Source organism: Saccopteryx bilineata, chromosome 2, assembly GCF_036850765.1.
Source record: "Saccopteryx bilineata isolate mSacBil1 chromosome 2, mSacBil1_pri_phased_curated, whole genome shotgun sequence".
NCBI classification, from domain to species: domain Eukaryota; kingdom Metazoa; phylum Chordata; class Mammalia; order Chiroptera; family Emballonuridae; genus Saccopteryx; species Saccopteryx bilineata.
In genome coordinates this window covers 64,672,762-64,692,268 of record NC_089491.1, presented here as the reverse complement: position 1 = coordinate 64,692,268, position 19,507 = coordinate 64,672,762, and the positions used below count along the sequence as shown (strand labels likewise).

Sequence of the window (19,507 nt, the reverse complement as noted above, 5' to 3'; positions counted from 1 at the left end):
TCCCCGTTTCCAGCTTCAGAAAAATACAAAAAAAAAAAAAGATATAGCCTGTCTGACCTGTGATGGCGCAGTGGATAAAGCATTGACCTGGAACGCTGAGGTCGCTGTTCAAAACCCTGGGCTTGCCTGGTCAAGGCACATATGGGAGTTGATGCTTCCTGCTCCTCCCTTCTCTCTCTCTCTCTCTCTCTTTCTCTCTCTCTCTCCTCTCTAAGATTAATAAATAAAGTCTTTAAAAAATGATATAGGCCCTGGCCGGTTGGCTCAGTGGTAGAGCGTCGGCCTGGCATGCAGGAGTCCCGGGTTCGATTCCCGGCCAGGGCACACAGGAGAGGCGCCCATCTGCTTCTTCACCCCTCCCCCTCTCCTTCCTCTCTGTCTCTCTCTTCCCCTCCCGCAGCCAAGGCTCCATTGGAGCAAAAGATGGCCGGGCACTGGGGATGGCTCCTTGGTCTCTGCCCCAGGCGCTAAGAATGGCTCTGGTGGCAACAGAGTGACGCCCCGGATGGGCAGAGCATCGCCCCCTGGTGGGCGTGCCGAGTGGATCCCGGTCGGGCGCATGCGGGAGTCTGACTGCCTCCCCGTTTCCAGCTTCAGAAAAATACAAAAAAAAAAAAAAATGATATAGCCTGATTGGTGGTGGCACAGTGGGTAGATCATTGACCCAGAATGCTGAGGGCCCCAGTTCGAGGTCACCAGCTAGAGTGCAGGCTCGATGGCTTGAGCACTTGAATGTGGGTTCGACACCTTGAGCATGGGGTCACCAGCTTAAGCATGGGTGTGCTGGCTTGAACATGGGATCATTGTCGTCCTCACAAGGTTGCTGCTTTCAGCCCAAGGTTACTAACTTGAGCAAGGGGTCACTGATTTGGCTTGAGCCCTCCATCAAGGCACATAGGAGAAGCAATCAATGAACAACTAAATTAAAGCAACTGCGAGTTGAGGATTCTCATCTCTCTTCCTTTTATCTTTCCCTTCCTGTCTCTCTCTTTCAAAAAAAAAGTATACAACAAAAAGTAGAACTCTTTGTCACTCTGACCATCAGTCTCACTTTCTAGCAGCACCTAGGATTTACAATTTATGTGCCCTTCCAGAAATTTTATTGTGTGTGTATACACACATGGGAACATTCTCTACACACTGTTCTGCTCTTACTCCTGCCTTTCAAAAGTCTTGGAAATTTTTTCTTATCACAGCTCATAGATTGACCTCATATTTTTTCAATGAAGGCATATTTTATAGTACCCTACCATGTAGATGTAACATAATTTATTTATTTTCCAGTGGTGGAAATTTGCTTTGTTCTGAGTCATTTGCCATTTCAAACAACATAACAGTGAATATTTTTGTCCTGCGCCAGGGGTACAATTGATTAGAAATGGTGCCTCCCAACCTGACATTGTGCAGTGTAGGGGCTTTGATCCTCATACTTAACTCTTTGCACACATGTCCAAGTATTTCTGTAGGATAATTTCCTAGAAGGACAATTGCTGGATCAAAGACCATGTTCAATGTACATTTTGATATCTAATCCCCGAAATGTTGAATGATGTTCTCATGAATCAATTGATGAATCATTTGAGGGGGTCTGTATTAGTCAGGGTTCTCCAGAGAAAGAGGATACACACACACTCATACACACATACACACCCACACACACTATTGGTTCTCTCTGTGTGTGTGTATATACATAACATATATATGAAGAGATTTATTATAAGGAATTGGCTGACATGATTATAGCTAGTGAAAAGTAACAAGATTTGCAGATAGCAAGCTGGAGTCCTGGAAGAGCTAATGCTCTAGTTCCAATTCAGGGCCAAATGCCTGAGAACACGAGAGCCAAAGGTGAAAGCTGTCGGCTGAGTCAGAGTCTAAAGGCTGGCGCTGGATGTCCCAGCTTGAATAAAGTCAGGCAGAGAGAGTAAATTCTTTCTTACTCAGCCTTAAAAAACATTTATTAAGTTTATTGATTTTTGAGAGAGAGAGGAATGGGGGAGAGAGAGAGAGAGAAACATCGATTTATTGTCATTCATTGGTTGATTCTTGTATGTGCTCTGTCAGGGATCGAAATCACAACCTTGCCCTGGCCAGATAGCTCCATTGGTTAGAACATCATCCTCGTAGTACAGAGGTTGTCAGTTCAATCTCTGGTCGGGGCACGTATAGAAACAGATTGATGTTCTTGTCTCTCCTGTCTCTCTCCCTTTCCCTTTCTCTCTCACTAAAATCAATAAATAAAAAAATTACAACCTTGGTGTATTGGGTCGACACCCTAACCAACGTAGCTACCTGGTCAAGGCCCATATTGAGCCTTTTGTTGTATCTGAGCCTTCAACAGAATGAATAAGACCCACCCACATTGGGGAAGGCAATTTGCTTTACTCAGTTTACCAATTTAAATGTTAATCTTATCCAGAAACACTTTCACAGATACATCCATAATGTTTTTCTTTTTTAAATTTTTATTTATTGATTTTATGGGATGGGGGATGAGAAATAGTTGCTTCACTTTAGCTGTTCATTAGTTGCTGGTCATACGTGCCTTGACCAGGCAAACCTGGGATTTTAAACTGGAGACCTCAGCATTCCAGGTCAATGGTTTGTCCACTGTGCTACCACAGGCCAAGCCCCATAATAATGTTTAATCAAACATCTGAGCACCCTGTGGTCTAGTCAAGTTGACAGATAAAACTAACCATTACAGAGTCATTCTCTAAGGATTCAAAATGAGAAATAAATGGTACTCACATTTTTAATGCAACTGAAACTAAAATGACTTTTATTTGTTTTGTCTGAATAGGTAAATGCACTAATTCTTATGACTTGTCCATGTTAAATTTTATTTTAAGAATCTTAGTCTTTGAAACTATAGTATTTAGTATCAATGAATATATTTCACCTTTTAAATACTTATTAATATATTAGAGGAATGCCAGCCCTTGCTCCTGGCATAATGCTTATCTATGACAGTCCAATTTAAACTTTCTTTTACATATGTGATCTTGCAAACATCTGTGGACATTTTACATCCAAAGGGCTTTGGGATTAAACTTTTAGAGATTTCCTTACTGATGTTTCTCAACTTTTAAATCATCAGCAAATTCCAAATTTATCCTTGATTTTTATTGCTATAAATTAAATTTTATTTATAAATGAAACAAGTGGCCTTTGACCACATACTCTCTACAAAGCTTGATGCATTCTGTTGAATCTTCCATGTTCCTTTTGTGTTTTAAAAGCAGTAGCTACACTAGAGACAGCTGACCTTACCATGAGAAATAGCATTTTATCATGAAACTTGGCAGAGCCTTCCATTTCCTCCTGTTTAATATCTGTCAGTCATCCCCATTGTCCAGGAAACATTCTTTCTGGTTTGCATGTGAAAGTTGTTATCTCTGGTGGCAGATACAAATTCTCTGGGGCCAGATCATCTTCATCCCACAGCTCAATCATGGTGCATTGCTGGATCCCTGTGAAAAACCAATCATGTTCTTTAAACTGTGACTGAAAATTTACTGATGCAATAGAAAGACACTGAATCCCTTGTACGTACTATAACTGCCCACTCCCACTAAATTATGTGCCCATTTCTCTGACCCTGCTGCTGACTTCAGTGGGCATAAAATAGGGGATGAAATAAAAGGAAGAGGTCTTGTTTATCATAGCATAGTTTGAGCTGGAAGGGACTTTATCCTTTGTTTAATTATAACTCTTCATTCTAGAGACAAGAAAGTTGAGGCCCAGAGAGATAAACTGACTTGACTAAGATTGTCTAGCTCATTGTTTTCAGAGCTGCGGCTGAAAAGTATATATTTTTATTAACTAATTTAACTGAGGTATAATTTGCATACAGTAAAGTACACAGAACAGAAATGTCCAGTTGATGCATTTTGACAATGTACACATATCTGTGTAATTATAGTCAACACACCAAACAAGATATAGAACATTTTATTATTCTCAGGAATTTTCCACATGCTTCTTTCTATTGGAAAGGAGATTTTTGATTCCTGAGCTAGTGTTTTTTGCTGACACCACTGACACTTTCACCAGTGTATAGGTACACTTATCATTTGGTGAAAAGAGCCCAGGGCTGGAAATACGGTATATGGGTTCTTATTCCAGTTCTTGCTCAATTAACTGTATGATGTTAGGCAGCAATTTCACTAAGTTGTTGTCTCTAGCTATTATAGGATGTAATATGAGTTCAAGGGGCAGGGCAGACTATAAAGGTGGTAAAGCTTGCCTTTGGTTCTTCTACCCTTCTTTTCTAAGATTCTTTTTATATTCTTTCTAAGATTCTGTGACGTAGCAATAGTTCTTTTTACCTCACACTTTATTCTCTAGTTACTTTTGAGCTAGCTGGATACCTTTACAAAGTAAGCTGAGTAGTCCATTTATGTCAAGGTACTAATAATTTTGTTTCTGGAAGTGCTTGGATTTGATAACCATAGTCACCTTTATAGTTTATTGGGACCTATACTATTTTGGGTGTTGGGCATGTGTTTAGTACTCTCTATACTTGCCTAAAGGAATGCTACCTTATAAAAGTCCTATAAAGTTGTTGGGTTTTTACATGGGCCAATCTAAGGCTCGAGGAGGTTAAATGACTTGCCACAATTGCACAGCTGGTAAGTAGCAGTTTGCATTGGGACTCAGATCTGCCCGGCTTCAAAGTCAGGACACTTTCCATTCTGCTATCCTGCCTCAGGGAACTCTTTAAGATGATAATACCTTTACCCAAAGGAATGACTGTTTGAAGGTGGTAGCTGAGGTACCATACTATCACGGAGGAAGAATGACATCTGACCAGGGAGCTCAGGGACAATTTATGCGTCACTCCAAGACTGCAGTGAGAAAGGCTCAAGAAAACCCATGAACAGTGCACTGCTTTGCATGAGAGCAAGTGTTTAACTGTCTGAGACAATCCTGTGCACTGGGGCAGATGGATTCTGCAGGGCAAACAGAATATTTTATAGGCAGTATTGCTTATACTACACTTGATCTTAGCCAAAAGGCCAAGAAGCAATAGGCAGTATTGCTTATAAAAAGTGAGATTCCTCGCCAGATTGTATCAGGAAAAGGGAGATTAATCATCATTCACTCATTCAAGGAAGTGACTGACTCTGGCTAAGGCAACTCATGTCTGCTAAAGGGGTGTTATACCTTTCTCCCCACAGCATAAAGAGAGGTGCCCTAGTTTAAGGGTATGAGCTGAATCTTATTCACAAAGAAAATGCTTAGGAAGTTTTGCCTGAAAAAATACTGGAGTTTTAGTTGGGGTGCCTAATTTCATTCATATATCTTTGCTTGCCATCGTCCGATTTGTAAATTTAATACTCTTAGCATAATAATCTCTCTCTCTCTCTTTTTTTTTTTTTTCATTTTTCTGAAGCTGGAAACAGGGAGAGACAGTCTGACAGACTCCCGCATGCGCCCGACCGGGATCCACCCGGCACGCCCACCAGGGGCGACGCTCTGTCCACCAGGGGGCGATGCTCTGCCTATCCTGGACGTCGCCATGTTGCTACCAGAGCCACTCTAGCGCCTGAGGCAGAGGCCAAGGAGCCATCCCCAGCGCCCGGGCCATCTTTGCTCCAATGGAGCCTTGGCTGCGGGAGGGGAAGAGAGAGACAGAGAGGAAAGCGCAGCGGAGGGGTGGAGAAGCAAATGGGCGCTTCTCCTGTGTGCCCTGGCCGGGAATTGAACCCGGGTCCTCCGCACGCTAGGCCGACGCTCTACCGCTGAGCCAACCGGCCAGGGCTCTCTCTCTCTTTTTTAAAGCCCTATTGGCTATCAAAAGTTTTCCTTATGTGATATAGAGGAGACAGTGAGAAATACCATAAAAGCAACTCAACAGCTACAGGCACCAAAGTAAGTACACAACATAGTTCTGAACATATTCCTCCATACAGGGGATAAGCAGGCCCCAGGAGAGACAACTGAGGACTATTCCACTGTGCTGTTTAGGGAGCATGTCTGGGTCTGTCTCCAGAGCATCCCTGAATCTAGCCTATTCCTGGTTGAGATCATTTTTTTTTTTTTTTTGGTAACTTCTTGATCTTGGACCTGCTGAGAGACTCTTGGGCAAGAAATCAGAGTGCAGTCAGTTTTGTTGGTAATAGGTACACACCATCCTTTGGCCAATGCCTAGAGTCAGTTCTGGAAATGCCTTCTCACTGCTGAACTGGGCTGAGCCCAGAAATAAACCCTAGTCCCGGAATTTTGGAAATGCTGAGACTTAGTAGTCTTGATTAGTTTTGGTGCCAGTCAACTCCCACACCTCCTTTTCATTTTTAAAAGAAAGCTACCTGAAGTCAGAGATCTGAGACTTCACACAAGTAGATCATATATCTAGCAATTTCATGTGCAACAAGATTATGGATGAAATACCTGACCTGTGGTGGCGCAGTGGATAAAGCGTCAACCTGGAACGCTGAGGTCACCGGTTCAAAACCCTGGGTCTGCCTGGTCAAGGCACATATGGGAGTCGATGCTTCCTGCTTCCCCCTTCTCTCTCTCTCTCTCTCTCTCTCTCTCTCTCTCTCTCTCTCCATCTCTCTCTTCTCTAAAATGAATAAATAAAAAAATTAAAAAAAAAAGGATTATGGATGCTTTGAGGGTTTGCTTGGCAATATAAGTCTGCACTCAGCCGGCGGTTTTGCCTGGTCAGTGGGGCATAGAAGTCTGGTTGCCTTTGCCTCAACATTTTTTAACCTTTAGTGGCACAGGGATGTTAGGACAAGATGCTTGTAAGAATCAGAAAGAAACACAGAGTTTGGGTCAAGTTGTGTTTGTTCACTCAGGGATCAAAGATGAAACTGACTCTTGGGAGATGGCTGCCATACCCAGGCTGACATAATTTTCCAAAGAGCTAACTGACCTCATGAACAAACCAACAAACCACTAAGGACTGGAGCTCTGAAGGAGTGCAAGGACTCCAGATCTCAGCCTGACGGGTCACTACTTAACTTGCTAAATCCGTAGAAAACAGGACTTGTTTTGTGCACCATGAGATATATTTTACTTTTTTTTATATTTTTTCCCTTTTTTTTTATTTTTCTGAAGCCGGAAACGGGGAGAGACAGTCAGACAGACTCCCGCATGTGTCCAACCGGGATCCACCTGGCACACCCTGCTCACCAGGGGGCGATGCCCTGCCCCTCTGGGCATCGCCCCGCCCGGACCAGAGCCACTCCAGCGCCCCGGGGCAGCGGCCAAGGAGCCATCCCCAGCGCCCTGGCCATTCCTGCTCCAATGGAGCCTCGGCTGCGGGAGGGGAAGAGAGAGACAGAGAGGAAGGAGGGGGTGGGTAGAGAAGCAAATGGGCGCCTCTCCCATGTGCCCTGGCCGGGAATCGAACCTGGGTCCCCCCGCACGCCAGGTCGACGCTCCACTGCTGAGCCAACTGGCCAGGGTGGAGATATATTTTACTTTTAAAGTTACAAAAGCTATGGTTCACCAAACAAAGAATATTCATTTTTAGCCAGTTTCTGTGAATTTTTATTTATAACCAATTCATTCTTTTTAAAAATTATTTTTAAAAATATTTATTTATTTATTTATTTATTTTAGAGAGAGAGAGGAAGGGAGAGAAAGAGAGAGAGAGAAAAAAACATTGATTTTGTTGGTTCCACTTATTTATGCATTCATTGGTTGAATCTTGTATGTGCCCTGATCGGGGACTGAATCTGCAACCTTGGTGTATTCGGAGGACACTCCAACCAACTGAGCTGTCTGGCCAGGGTCTCATTATTTTTTGTTTGTCATTTGTTATTGAGATATAATTGACATATAACATGATATATGTACAACATGCTTCAATATTTGTTTATATTATGAAATGATCAACATAAATCTTCTAGTTAACATCTGTCATCGTACATTGTTACAAGTTTTTAACTTTAAGTTCATCTTAAACTTAAATTTATTTGGGTAACATTGGTTAGTAACAGTATACAGTTTTCAGGTTTACAACATTATAATTCTATATCTGTATACTCTATTGTGTACTCACCACTGGAAGTCTAGTTTCCTTTTGTTACTATATATCTGACCCTCATTACCCATTTCACCTTCCTCCCACCTCCTTCACCCTCTGCTAACCACCATTCTATTGTCTATCTATAAGTTTCTTTTGTTTACTTTCTTTAATATTACCCACATGAACAAAATCAAGAAGTTTTTGTTCTTTTCTCTGACTTGTTTTACTTAGCATCATGCTCTCAAGATCCATCTATATTGCCGCAAATGGCAATATTTCACATTTTTTAATGATTGAGTAGTATATTGTATTGTGCATATATATATATTTTGAACACTACATCAAAGTATTGTGTTCTGGAGTCTGTGCACAAAGGCACAAGGGCAAGCCGAACTGCATACTACCTAACCTTTCAGTCTTGCTTTGGTCCCGATCATCTCCCTTCCAACTGCCTTGGTCCCACAAAGGCCTGTGCATGGCCAATGAAAGAAAGCTCCCTACACACGGACAGCCTAACCCAAGACAGAGTTCACTTTAATGGCCATCTATAAGAGGCATGGCTATTGGTTACTATTCTGTGCTCTTTATTACTAGATGAGGAAAGGCTCTTGGTTTTACCCAGAATATGCCCCTCTCTGCCTCAGCCTTCGTGTTTTCATGCCCTCACAAGCCAAAAGGACCCAAGGTGACTTGTGAGCTATTTTTAATTTGGAGATCAATGACTGAGGGACCTTGCACAAAGAGTCCAGTGTGATTTTTAGTAGTCACAAGCCAACCTCAGGTTTTCCTCTTGTTCCTTAGCTCTATCCCCACATGACCTTGAGAGGATCAGTTAGCCACCCAAAGGAGCGCACAAGTAGGTGTTGCATGAGCTTTACTGGTGTTAGCGAAACTCAGTAAAAAGACTGCATTTTTTTTTTTAATTTAAAGGAGCCAGCTATAGGATGAACCAAGGCAAGCTTTTAATATAATGATGAAAATCTCCATTTTCATCCCAGTTGGGAATCTAGCTTTATGAACATGATTGTTCAAGCTTATACTGAACACTTTATGAAAAGAAGGATATTTTACAAAATGATCTCATCTATTTGTTTTTTAACCAAGAACAGCATTAACCCTGTAGGGATTAATTCAAACTCTCAGATTTAAAACAAAACTCAAATAGAAGCATTACTAGTTTTATTACTTTCTTTAGATTCAGAATTCTGTATTTTTTGAAAAACAAAACTGTGTATTAATTTTTCTGAAATTATCTTTTTTGCTCCAAACTTCTAGCTTGGAGATAAAATTGAATTTTTTGAAGAGGCTCAGAAATTAATTTTAAAAACCTAACGCTCATCAATAAGTAACACTGTCCTTTGGGTCCTACTGTATGCTGCCCATTTCAAGGGACCACAATATTTAAAAAAAAATAAAATTATTATCATTTGATGCCCAATGTTAGGCAATCTATATAGATTACATACTTTTTGCCCATGAAAACTTCACTAGTTCTCATCAATTAACTTTATGCTTTTCAGTGTTTATTAAGCTATTTTTACTATTTTTTATTGATTTAAATTTATTGTGTTTACATAGATTCAAGTGTCTCACCTAATACATCCCCCCACCCCCATGTTCCCCTCAACATCTCCCTTGCCGCCTTTTCCCCAACACCCTCCCCGTTTCCCTCCAGAATTTGCTTTTCTGCTCTCTATAACACTGTGTTATGTATATATAATTTCACCAATCTCTTTCTTTTCTCTGATCCCATCCTCTCATCCCCTTTCCCTCTGTCTACTTTCCCTCTGGTCCATTTGAATGGAACAGAACAGAGAACCCAGAACCCTTTTGAACAATTGATATTTGACAAAGAAGGTAAGAGCATACAATGGAGTAAAGACAGTCTCTTTAACAAATGGTGTTGGGAATATTGGACAGCTATCTGCAAAAAAAGGAAACTAGACAGCCAATTTACACCATTCACAAAAATAAACTCAAAATAGATAAAAGACTTAAATGTAAGTCGGGAAACCATAAGCATCTTAGAAGAAAACATAGGCAGTAAGCTCTCCGACATCTCTCGCAGCGATATATTTGCTCATTTATCTCCATGGGCAAGTAAAATAAAGGACAGGATGAACAAATGGGACTATATCAAACTAAAAAGCTTTTGCACAGCTAAAGACAATATGAACAAAATAAAAATACAACCCACACAATGGGAGAACATATTTGACAATACGTCTGATAAGGGGTTAATAACCAAAATTTATAAAGAACTTGTAAAACTCAATACCAGGAAGATAAACAATCCAATCAAAAATGGGCAAAAAAAAAAAAATGAATAGACACTTCTCCAAAGAGGACATACAGATGGCCAATAGGCAGATGAAAAACTGTTCAACATCACTAGTCATTAGAGAAATGCAAATTAAAACCACAATGAGATATCACCTCACACCAGTCAGAATGGCGCTCATTAACAAAACAACACATAAGTGCTGACGAGGATGTGGAGAAAAGGGAACCCTCCTGCATTGCTTGTGGGAATGCAGACTCGTGCAGCCACTGTGGAAAACAGTGTGGAGATTCCTCAAAAAATTAAAAATGGAACTGCCTTTTGACCAAGTCATCCCACTCTTAGGAATATATCCCAAGAATACCACATCACTGATTCAAAAGAAGAAATGTACCCCCATGTTTATAGCAGCATTGTTTACAATAGCCAAGATCTGGAAACAGCCCAAGTGTCCGTCAGTGGACGAGTGGATTAAAAAACTTTGGTACATATACACAATGGAATACTATGGGGCCATAAAAAAGAAGGAAATCTTACCTTTTGCAACAACATGGATGGTCCTAGAAACTATTATGTTAAGTGAAATAAGCCAGGTAGAGAAAGAAAAATATCATATGACCTCACTCATTTGAGGAATCCAATGAACAGTTTGAACTGAGGAATGGAATAGAGACAGAGGCGGGATCATCAATTAACTTTAAAGTTCATTTTCAATCAGTATAAAATGTGAATAATAAAGAATTCTTACACAAAGGTATTTTGTGTTTTTAAATATGTATTCCAATACTTTGTAATAAGCTCAAGTACTAAACAATATATTTCTAAAACATGTTTTCACCTCATCCCCTCTCCCAAATCTTTTTTTTTTAATTTTATTTATTCATTTTTAGAGAGGAGAGAGAGAGAGACAGAGAGGGAGAGAGAGGAGAGACAGAGAGAGAGAGAGAAGGGGGGAGGAGCTGGAAGCATCAACTCCCATATGTGCCTTGACCAGGCAAGCCCAGGGTTTCGAACTGGCGACCTCAGCATTTTCAGGTCGACACTTTATCCACTGCACCACCACAGGTCAGGCCCCCTCTCCCAAATCTTAATACAGACACACACACACACACACACACACACACACACACATATATAATATATTAAAATTTTTTTTTTTTGTATTTTTCTGAAGTGAGGAGCAAGGAGGCAGTCAGACAGACTCTTGCATGCACTCAACCGGAATCCACACAGCATGCCCATCAAGGGCAATGCTCTGCCCATCTGGGCTGTTGCTCTGTTGCAACCAGAGCCATTCTAGTACCTGAACTGGAGGCCATGGAGCCATCCTCAGTGCCTGGGCCAACTTTGCTCCAATGGATCCTTGGCTGTGGGAGGGGAAGAGAGAGATAGAAATGAGAGGGGGAAGGGTGGAGAGGCAGATGAGTGCTTCTCCTGTGTGCCCTTACCGGGAATCAAATCTGGGACATCCACATGCCAGACCAATGCTCTACCACTGAGCAACTGGCCAAGGCCTTTATCAACTTTCCAGGAGTGTTCTTTCAGAGTCATGATCATTACTGGTTGGTCAGCACCGGGACAGGGTGTCCTTGTAAAGCCAGAAGCCAAGGCCAGGGCCACCATCAGAGCAGCCACCCAGTCCATGCAGGTTCGCATTGGATTCAGATAGTCAGTAAAGAAACAACGGAGCCACAAACTGGTGGGCCATAGTCTTTAATCCTAGCTTGCACCCGGCGGGCAAGTAAAAACACACACTGGGCTCCAAAACCCACTCACATTCAGTGCTAACAAAGCCACTGACTTATCCAAGTTTCCTAGAATCAAAAGTTTCTAGCTCACCAGCCTTATTCTCCTCAGTTCCCCAATCTCCTTCCTTATCCCAGATACAAACTCTGTATAAACTGGCATCTCACTCAGCACTCCACCATCTTGGCTGCCTCCCCTGGCCTCCTCCACGTGGCCTCCTTCTGCTCTCTGCTCTGCTCTCTCCTCTAATGATAATCTCAGGGACCAAGAGCAGCCAAGCCCCCATTCTGCCCCTATTTTATAGTGTAGAAATCTAAACCTTTAATCCAATATACAAAATAGGGAAGTCTCTAATACAAAGTCACTTCTCTGAGGCATGATTGGATTGTACTGCCCCACATCAAAAAAGGGTGGGAAAGGCTTAATCCCAAAACCAAGCCCCAGGCTACAACGATTCTGCCTGCCCCCAACACACATTAATATCACCTGGGCAATAGCCTCCACGTTGGCAACGTTATCTTTTACAAAGTGAGCATAATACATTTTATCTGCCCAACAGTCCTTAATCAATGAAGCTGGTCCTGAAGTCAGCTGTGCAGTCACTTGTCTGGTTCTGCTGTTTTCTGTGGGCCTACAGCTACAACACAACTGAGACCTGGCCTATCATCCTTGCTTTGATCTTCTGTACCTGGCCCATTGTCCTTGCTCTGCTCATGCCTAAGTGCCTACCACACAGGCTGATTCATTTTTTTGTTGTTATATGCTATGTTATAATTAGTATACTTGTCCAAACATTTGTCTGAGAAATTACAGAATCTATTCCTAGAAATTAATTGAAACAGGCTAATAAGCCAGGGCAAGTAGAACATGGAAACAGTTAAATAGCCAAGCAGTTTACAGCCATCTAGTAAATAGCAAAACTCTATCTTCTCTATCTTAAGACACTTAAGAGTAAATGGTTTATATTTCTCTTCCCCAACCAGAAGGTAAATAGCTTAAATCACCCTACTTAGGGAAGTAGCAGAAATCCAATTAGTGACCTATGCTAACCACAGCCAAGGACGAATGAAGTTAAGGGAATAAATCTTATTTTCGTATATCATCATAAAGCTGATGGATATTCCATGGAGACCCTCCCTTAAGACCTCCCCTAAATTCCCAGCCTTTAAAACCCTCAAGACAAAGGACCCAGAACATGCTCTCCCTCCTGTTAGCACACCCAGGCCTTTCCCCTCTCCTTCTCCCACAGGTGTGCATCTCCTAAATTCTAAGGGACCCCACCAAACTTGCAGCCAGGGAGAAATGGGCTGTGGCAGCTCGTTCTGGGCTAACCCCTCTGAAATGGTTCCCAAGGTCAAATCTTCTCTGACTCTCCAGTGAGCTGAAACCAACCCTGCCTAGGCTCGTTTCTCTCCTGTAATATTTCTAGAGTGCCAGAGTAGCCCCGCCTAGGCTCTCTCCTGTTGCTTCTTTTCTCTTAGACCCTTCCTTGATTTACTGTCTCCAGCTTTAATAAATGTACTTTCAAAATCACCTGGGCTGGTGTTGTGAAATCTTTTCTGCATGAAATGAAGAACCACCACACTACAGACTGACTCGAAGCAGACACACTCTGGAGCTGGTCCCTGTCCATTAACAAAAGTATCAGTTAAAAGACTCATGACTGTTTTTTTTGTATGTATGTGTGACCATTTTTTCTTGTTTTGTGAAATATCTTACTTGGGAAGTCATTACTAATGGGGATTCTCTTGGGCAATGAACAAACGGAGTGAGAATATACATCCTGAAGGTGTGGAACACTGACTTGAGGTGTGCTGGGAAATGGTTGACATAATATGGAAAATGTAGATAGGAACCAGATGTCTCCAGGTCAAGCTAAAATGCCACTCTACCCTTTACTAGAATGGCTAAAGAATCAAGGGCAAAATAATAAAAGATAACCCAATAAAATAGTTGTGTTTCAAGTAATGTCAGGTTATTCTTAAGAATTTCATTTGCATTGTTATAAAGCTACAGACAAAAAAGAAATGAAGAAATCTTCTCTACTGGGTCCATTTTCTTCCATGATTTTACTTCACTCAGCATTATGGGAGGTTCTTATTGAAAGGCAGAAACTGTGGGCTGAACTGAAAACACAAGGCTAGTGTGTTCAAAGAGGAAAATTTATTTTAAAAGTACCTGAGAGCAAGCAGGCTGAGACCAACAGAGGTGTCAGCTCCGAGGGATAGGGCAGGGTTTACACTGAGGAATCAAGGGGCTGTTGGGCAGATAAAATATATTATGCTCACTTTGTTAAAGATGGCGCTGCCCACGAGGAGGCCATCGCCCAGGTGATATTAATGTGTGTTGGGGGTGGGCTAAAGGCAGGTAGAATCCTTGTAGCCTGGGGCTTGGTTTTGGGATTAAGCCTTTCCCACCCTTTTTGATGTGGGGTGGTACAATCCCATCATGCCCCAGATAAGTGACTTTGTATTAGAGACTTCCCTATTTTGTATATTGGATTAAAGGTTTGGATTTCTACACTATAAAATAGGGGCAGAACGGGGGTTTGCGCTCTTGGTTCCTGAGATTAGCATGAGAGAGCAGAGAGAGCAGAGAGCAGAGAAAGGCCACCTGGAAGAGGCCAGGAGAAGCAGCCAAGATGGCGGAGTGTTGAGTGAGAAGCCAGTTAGTGCAGAGTTTGTGCAGGGAGAAGAAAGGAGATAGGGAACCGAGGTGAATAAGTCTGGTGAGCTAGAAACCTTTGATTCTAGGAAACTCGGATAAGTCAGTAGCTTTGTGAGCACTGAATGTGAGTGGGTTTTGGAGCCCAGTGTGTGTTTTTACTTGCCCGCCGGGTGCAAGCTAGGATTAAAGATAATGGCCCACCAGTTTTTGGCTCCGTTGTTTCTTTACTGACTGTCCGAATCCAATGCAAACCTGCATGGGCCAGGCAGCTGTGATGGTGGCCCTGGTTACTGGCTTTACATTTGGCGTAGTCTGTGGCAGGATTCGATACAGATGAGTATGGAGCCACCACCACCTTTGAGTGGTGGAATAGAGGACTGGCTGCTGTATGGTTCCCCATGGCTGTCCTTTTGGGGACCATAGGCTAGCTGACTTTTACAGTCATGCGTGAGGAAATGAAGAGCTCTGTGGAAGAGGCTGCCTGGGACCTGCAAACCGAGCAGTGGAAGGAGCTGGATCAAATGTGGGAGAAAGAGATGCTGACCCTGGAGCTGAAGCAAGCACCGGAGGAGGCCGACCAGTTTCGTGGGATTCGCTTGATGTAAAGCCAGCAGCCGGGGCCAGGGCCACTATCACAGCCGCCCGGCCCATGAAGGTTTGCATTGGATTGGGACAGTCGGTAAAGAAACAACAGAGCCAAAAACTGGTGGGCCATAGTCTTTAATTCTAGCTTGCACACGGCGGGCAAGTAAAACACACACTGGGCTCCAAAACCCACTCACATTCAGTGCTCACAAAGCTACTGACTTATCCGAGTTTCCTAGAATCAAAGGTTTCTAGCTCACCAGACTTATTCACCTCGGTTCCCCATCTCCTTCCTTCTCCAGCGTCAAACTGCATAAACTGGCCTTTCACTCAATACTCCACCATCTTGGCTGCTTCTCCTGGCCACATGGCCTCTTTCTACTCTCCTCTCTGCTCTCTCCTCTAATGATAATCTCAGGAACCAAGCGAGCAAGCTCCCGTTCTGCCCCCATTTTATAGTGTAGAAATCAAAACCTTTAATCCAATATACAAAATGGGGAAGTCTCTAATACAGTCACTTCTCTGAGGCATGATTGGATTGTACCACCCCACATCAAAAAGGGTGGGACAGGCTTAATCCCAAAACCAAGCCCCAGGCTACAAGGATTCTCAACACACATTAATATCACCTGGACGACGGCCTGCACGTGGGCAGCGCCATCTTTAACAAAGTGAGCATAATATATTTTATCTGCCCAACACTTGGAAATACAGCAAGTGCTGGAGGAGGAATCACAGGTTCGTGAGTTGCAGCTTGCCCTGGATGTTGTGGAGAGCCAGCAGCGGCAGGAGGCTGGGGCTGAGGCTAAGGCTGAAGCTGAGGCCAGGCCTGGGGCTGCAAGCCCGGCAGTGGGAGCTGGTGTTTTCAGTTCCTCTTTGGAGGATGAGGAGAATCGGGCTGGAGTTGCAATCGGCAGTCTCCATAAGATGAGAGCCCAGCTGGAAGGAGCACCTACTACAGCCCTGGTAGGTCTGCGATTTTGGGACATAGGCCTGGACTTGCTCTCCAGAACAGAGATGGAAATGCTGACTGCCATTGCCACGTGCCCCTCTTTGGGACAGTGTAAGACCTGCCAGGACGGCAGGAACGAGGGGGGTGGCTGATGCCCCATGTGCGTGGACTGATTTCCTGGACTACGACCGGAGTGGGCATTGGCTCCTTTGTTGGATGGACTTATGGATTTTGGACAATGTGAAATACCCTGATGGGGGTGGAGGGCGGCTTTGCTGGAAGCACTCCCCTGCCCCGGGAAGCTTTTCCCATGGCTAGAAACAAGGCCGAGGACATTTTGCACTTTGGGCAAAGTGCTCAGAGACTGGTGAAGTGTACCTTTGTGATTGTTGAAACTATGATTTGTCATGTTGTAATTTCTTTCTTTTTTTTCTTTTATTTTCATTTTTTCCGAAGCTGGAAACAGGGAGGCAGTCAGACAGACTCCCACATGCGCCCAGCCAGGATCCACCCGGCATGCCCACCAGGGGCGATGCTCTGCCCACCAGGGGGCGATGCTCTGCCCCTCCGGGGCGTCGCTTTGCTGCACCCAGAGCCACTCCAGCGCCCGAGGCAGAGGCCACAGAGCCATCCGGGCCACAGCGCCCGGGACATCTTTGCTCCAATGGAGCCTCGGCTGCGGGAGGGGAAGAGAGAGACAGAGAGGAAGGAGAGGGGGAGGGGTGGAGAAGCAGATGGGCGCCTCTCCTGTGTGCTCTGGCTGGGAATTGAACCCGGGACTCCTTCACGCCAGGCCGACGCTCTACCACTGTTGTCATGTTGTAATTTGTGTAATGTGCCTAATTTCCTTGCACAGGGATGCCAGTGGTGTAGATTGTGGGTAGTAAAGTGAGCATAGGGGTAGATTGTTGGGCAGATAAAATATATTATGCTCACTTTGTTAAAGATGGCGCTGCCCACGAGGAGGCCGTCGCCCAGGTGATATTAATGTGTGTTGGGGGAGGGCTAAAGGCGGGCAGAATCCTTGTAGCCTGGGGCTTGGTTTTGGGATTAAGCCTTTCCCACCCTTTTTGATGTGGGGTGGTACAATCCCATCATGCCCCAGATAAGTGACTTTGTATTAGAGACTTCCCTATTTTGTATATTGGATTAAAGGTTTGGATTTCTACACTATAAAATAGGGGCAGAACAGGAGTTTGCGCTCTTGGTTCCTGAGATTAGCATAAGAGAGCAGAGCAGAGAGCAGAGAAAGGCCACCTGGAAGAGGCCAGGAGAAGCAGCCAAGATGGCGGAGTGTTGAATGAGAAACCAGTTTGTGCAGATTTGCGCAGGGAGAAGGAAGGAGATGGGGAACAGAGGTGAATAAGTCTGGTGAGCTAGAAACCTTTGATTCTAGGAAACTCAGATAAGTCAGTAGCTTTGTGAGCACTGAATGTAAATGGGTTTTGGAGCCCAGTGTGTGTTTTTACTTGCCCGCCGGGTGCAAGTTAGGATTAAGATTATGGCCCACCAGTTTTTGGCTCCATTGTTTCTTTACCAACTGTCCGAATCCAATGCGAACCTGCATGGTCCGGGCTGCTGTGATGGTGGCCCTGGCTACTGGCTTTACAGGGGCCTTGGGCAAAGATAGCTGACGCTGCATCTGCTGGTGCAAGACTGTCTCCTCTGTTTGTGGGTTGGAGTGGTGCTACGGCTCCTCAAAATCTGTTTGTACCCGGGCTGCACGTCCCCCATCAGCAACCAGCTGCAAGGGAAGATATGGGTCAGGTCACTAAGTAAGCTAGTTCTTTTCCAAACCAGTCCTTCCTCCTCCAGGCCTGCATTGTTCTTGAGATGGCAGCTGAGTAGTCATTTTATCTATCTCTTATTGTTAGTGGATTATGTAAACCAGAGGTTTCCAAAATGCAGCAAATTTAAAAATCCATCTAAAAGCCCTTTAGAAAATGTAGATTTCTGAGTTCCACATATTCTGATTCACTTGGTCAGAGTTGGGGTCCAAGGATATGCATTTTTACTGGCATACCACTTGGAGAGTTCTTATCCAAATATTTTAACAATTTTTCAGTGATTGGTTGAAATCCCATCCATCAGTAAATCTTCTTACCTCACTGTTTATTAACCCTCCTTCCAGAGAGCTGACCAAAGATGGGCATAGAGGTGTAACTGAGATGGGCAGTTCTGGTCCTCTCCATCAGTTGATTGACTTTTATGGCTCTGGATTTAAAGTAACAGCCATACTTATGAATAATGGATATGATATTTTGGGAATTATTTAATGTATTTTTCATTCCTCTTAAATTAAGATATGATATGGCTCCTCATCCTTTTAATCAATGAGTTTCAGGGCTTCAGGGGCAGGGTACTGATTTGCTAGAACACCAAAGTCATTGCTCAGGTCTGACTGTCAAATGAAGCTTTTTATGTATTGTGTCCCCAGGGAGAAAGTGCTGTTGAAAGCTAGGCTTCATCAAGAGAGAAAAGGAATTTCTAAATTTCTAAAACTCCTTTAAAATATCATTAATTTCTAATTTTATTGGATTCTTATCAGAGAATGAGGTCTATAAAATTTCTGCCTTTTAGCCCCCTAGTGGGCTTGCTGGGTGGGTCCCAGTCGGGGTCTATCTCTCTGCCTCCCCGCTTCTTCAGAAAAAATACCAAAAACAAACAAAGAAAAAACCCCCCAAAACAAAACAAAACAAAAAACTCTGCCTTTCATATTTTCCTGAGGTTTTCTTTGCACCCATGTACATGATTGATTTTCATAATATGTCTTTCCTTCAATGGATGTCAAGTTTCTTGGCAGTTAAAACAGGTGTAATACTTGAAATAGTAATATTTCAGTTCCTTTGTTTTTATGTTTTTCTCTAGATCTCACTGATTTGAAAGAAGTATATTAAAATCTCCTACTATAACTGTACTTTATCTGTTCTTTTAGAATTTCTGTAGTAACATTGTACTCTAATGCTTAAAAACAGCAACAACAAACAAATTCAACCACATAATCTTTTGCTTAATACTTCACATCCCCAAATTCACACTTCCCAGAGGCAATCGCTTTCTTTCTTTCTTTTTTTATTTTGTCTAGAAAATTAAATTTAACAAAGTGACGTTGATTAATAAGAGTACACAGGTTTCAGGTAAATGTTTTTTATAGCATTTGAACAGATGATTATGTTGTATACTCATCACCCAAAGTCAAGTCATTTTCCATATATTTGTCCCTCTTTACTCTCTTCCCCCCACATCCCTCCTGTTAACCACTTCACTTTTATAAGTCTCAGTTTTATAT

The 19,507-nt window shown here is 43.0% G+C and overlaps 1 pseudogene; it reads right to left on the bottom strand.

The window, feature by feature from the left end:
- Positions 1 to 4,825: 4,825 nt before the first annotated feature.
- Positions 4,826 to 5,033, bottom strand: LOC136327721 (U2 spliceosomal RNA; annotated as a pseudogene).
- Between the last annotated feature and the right edge of the window lie 14,474 nt (positions 5,034 to 19,507).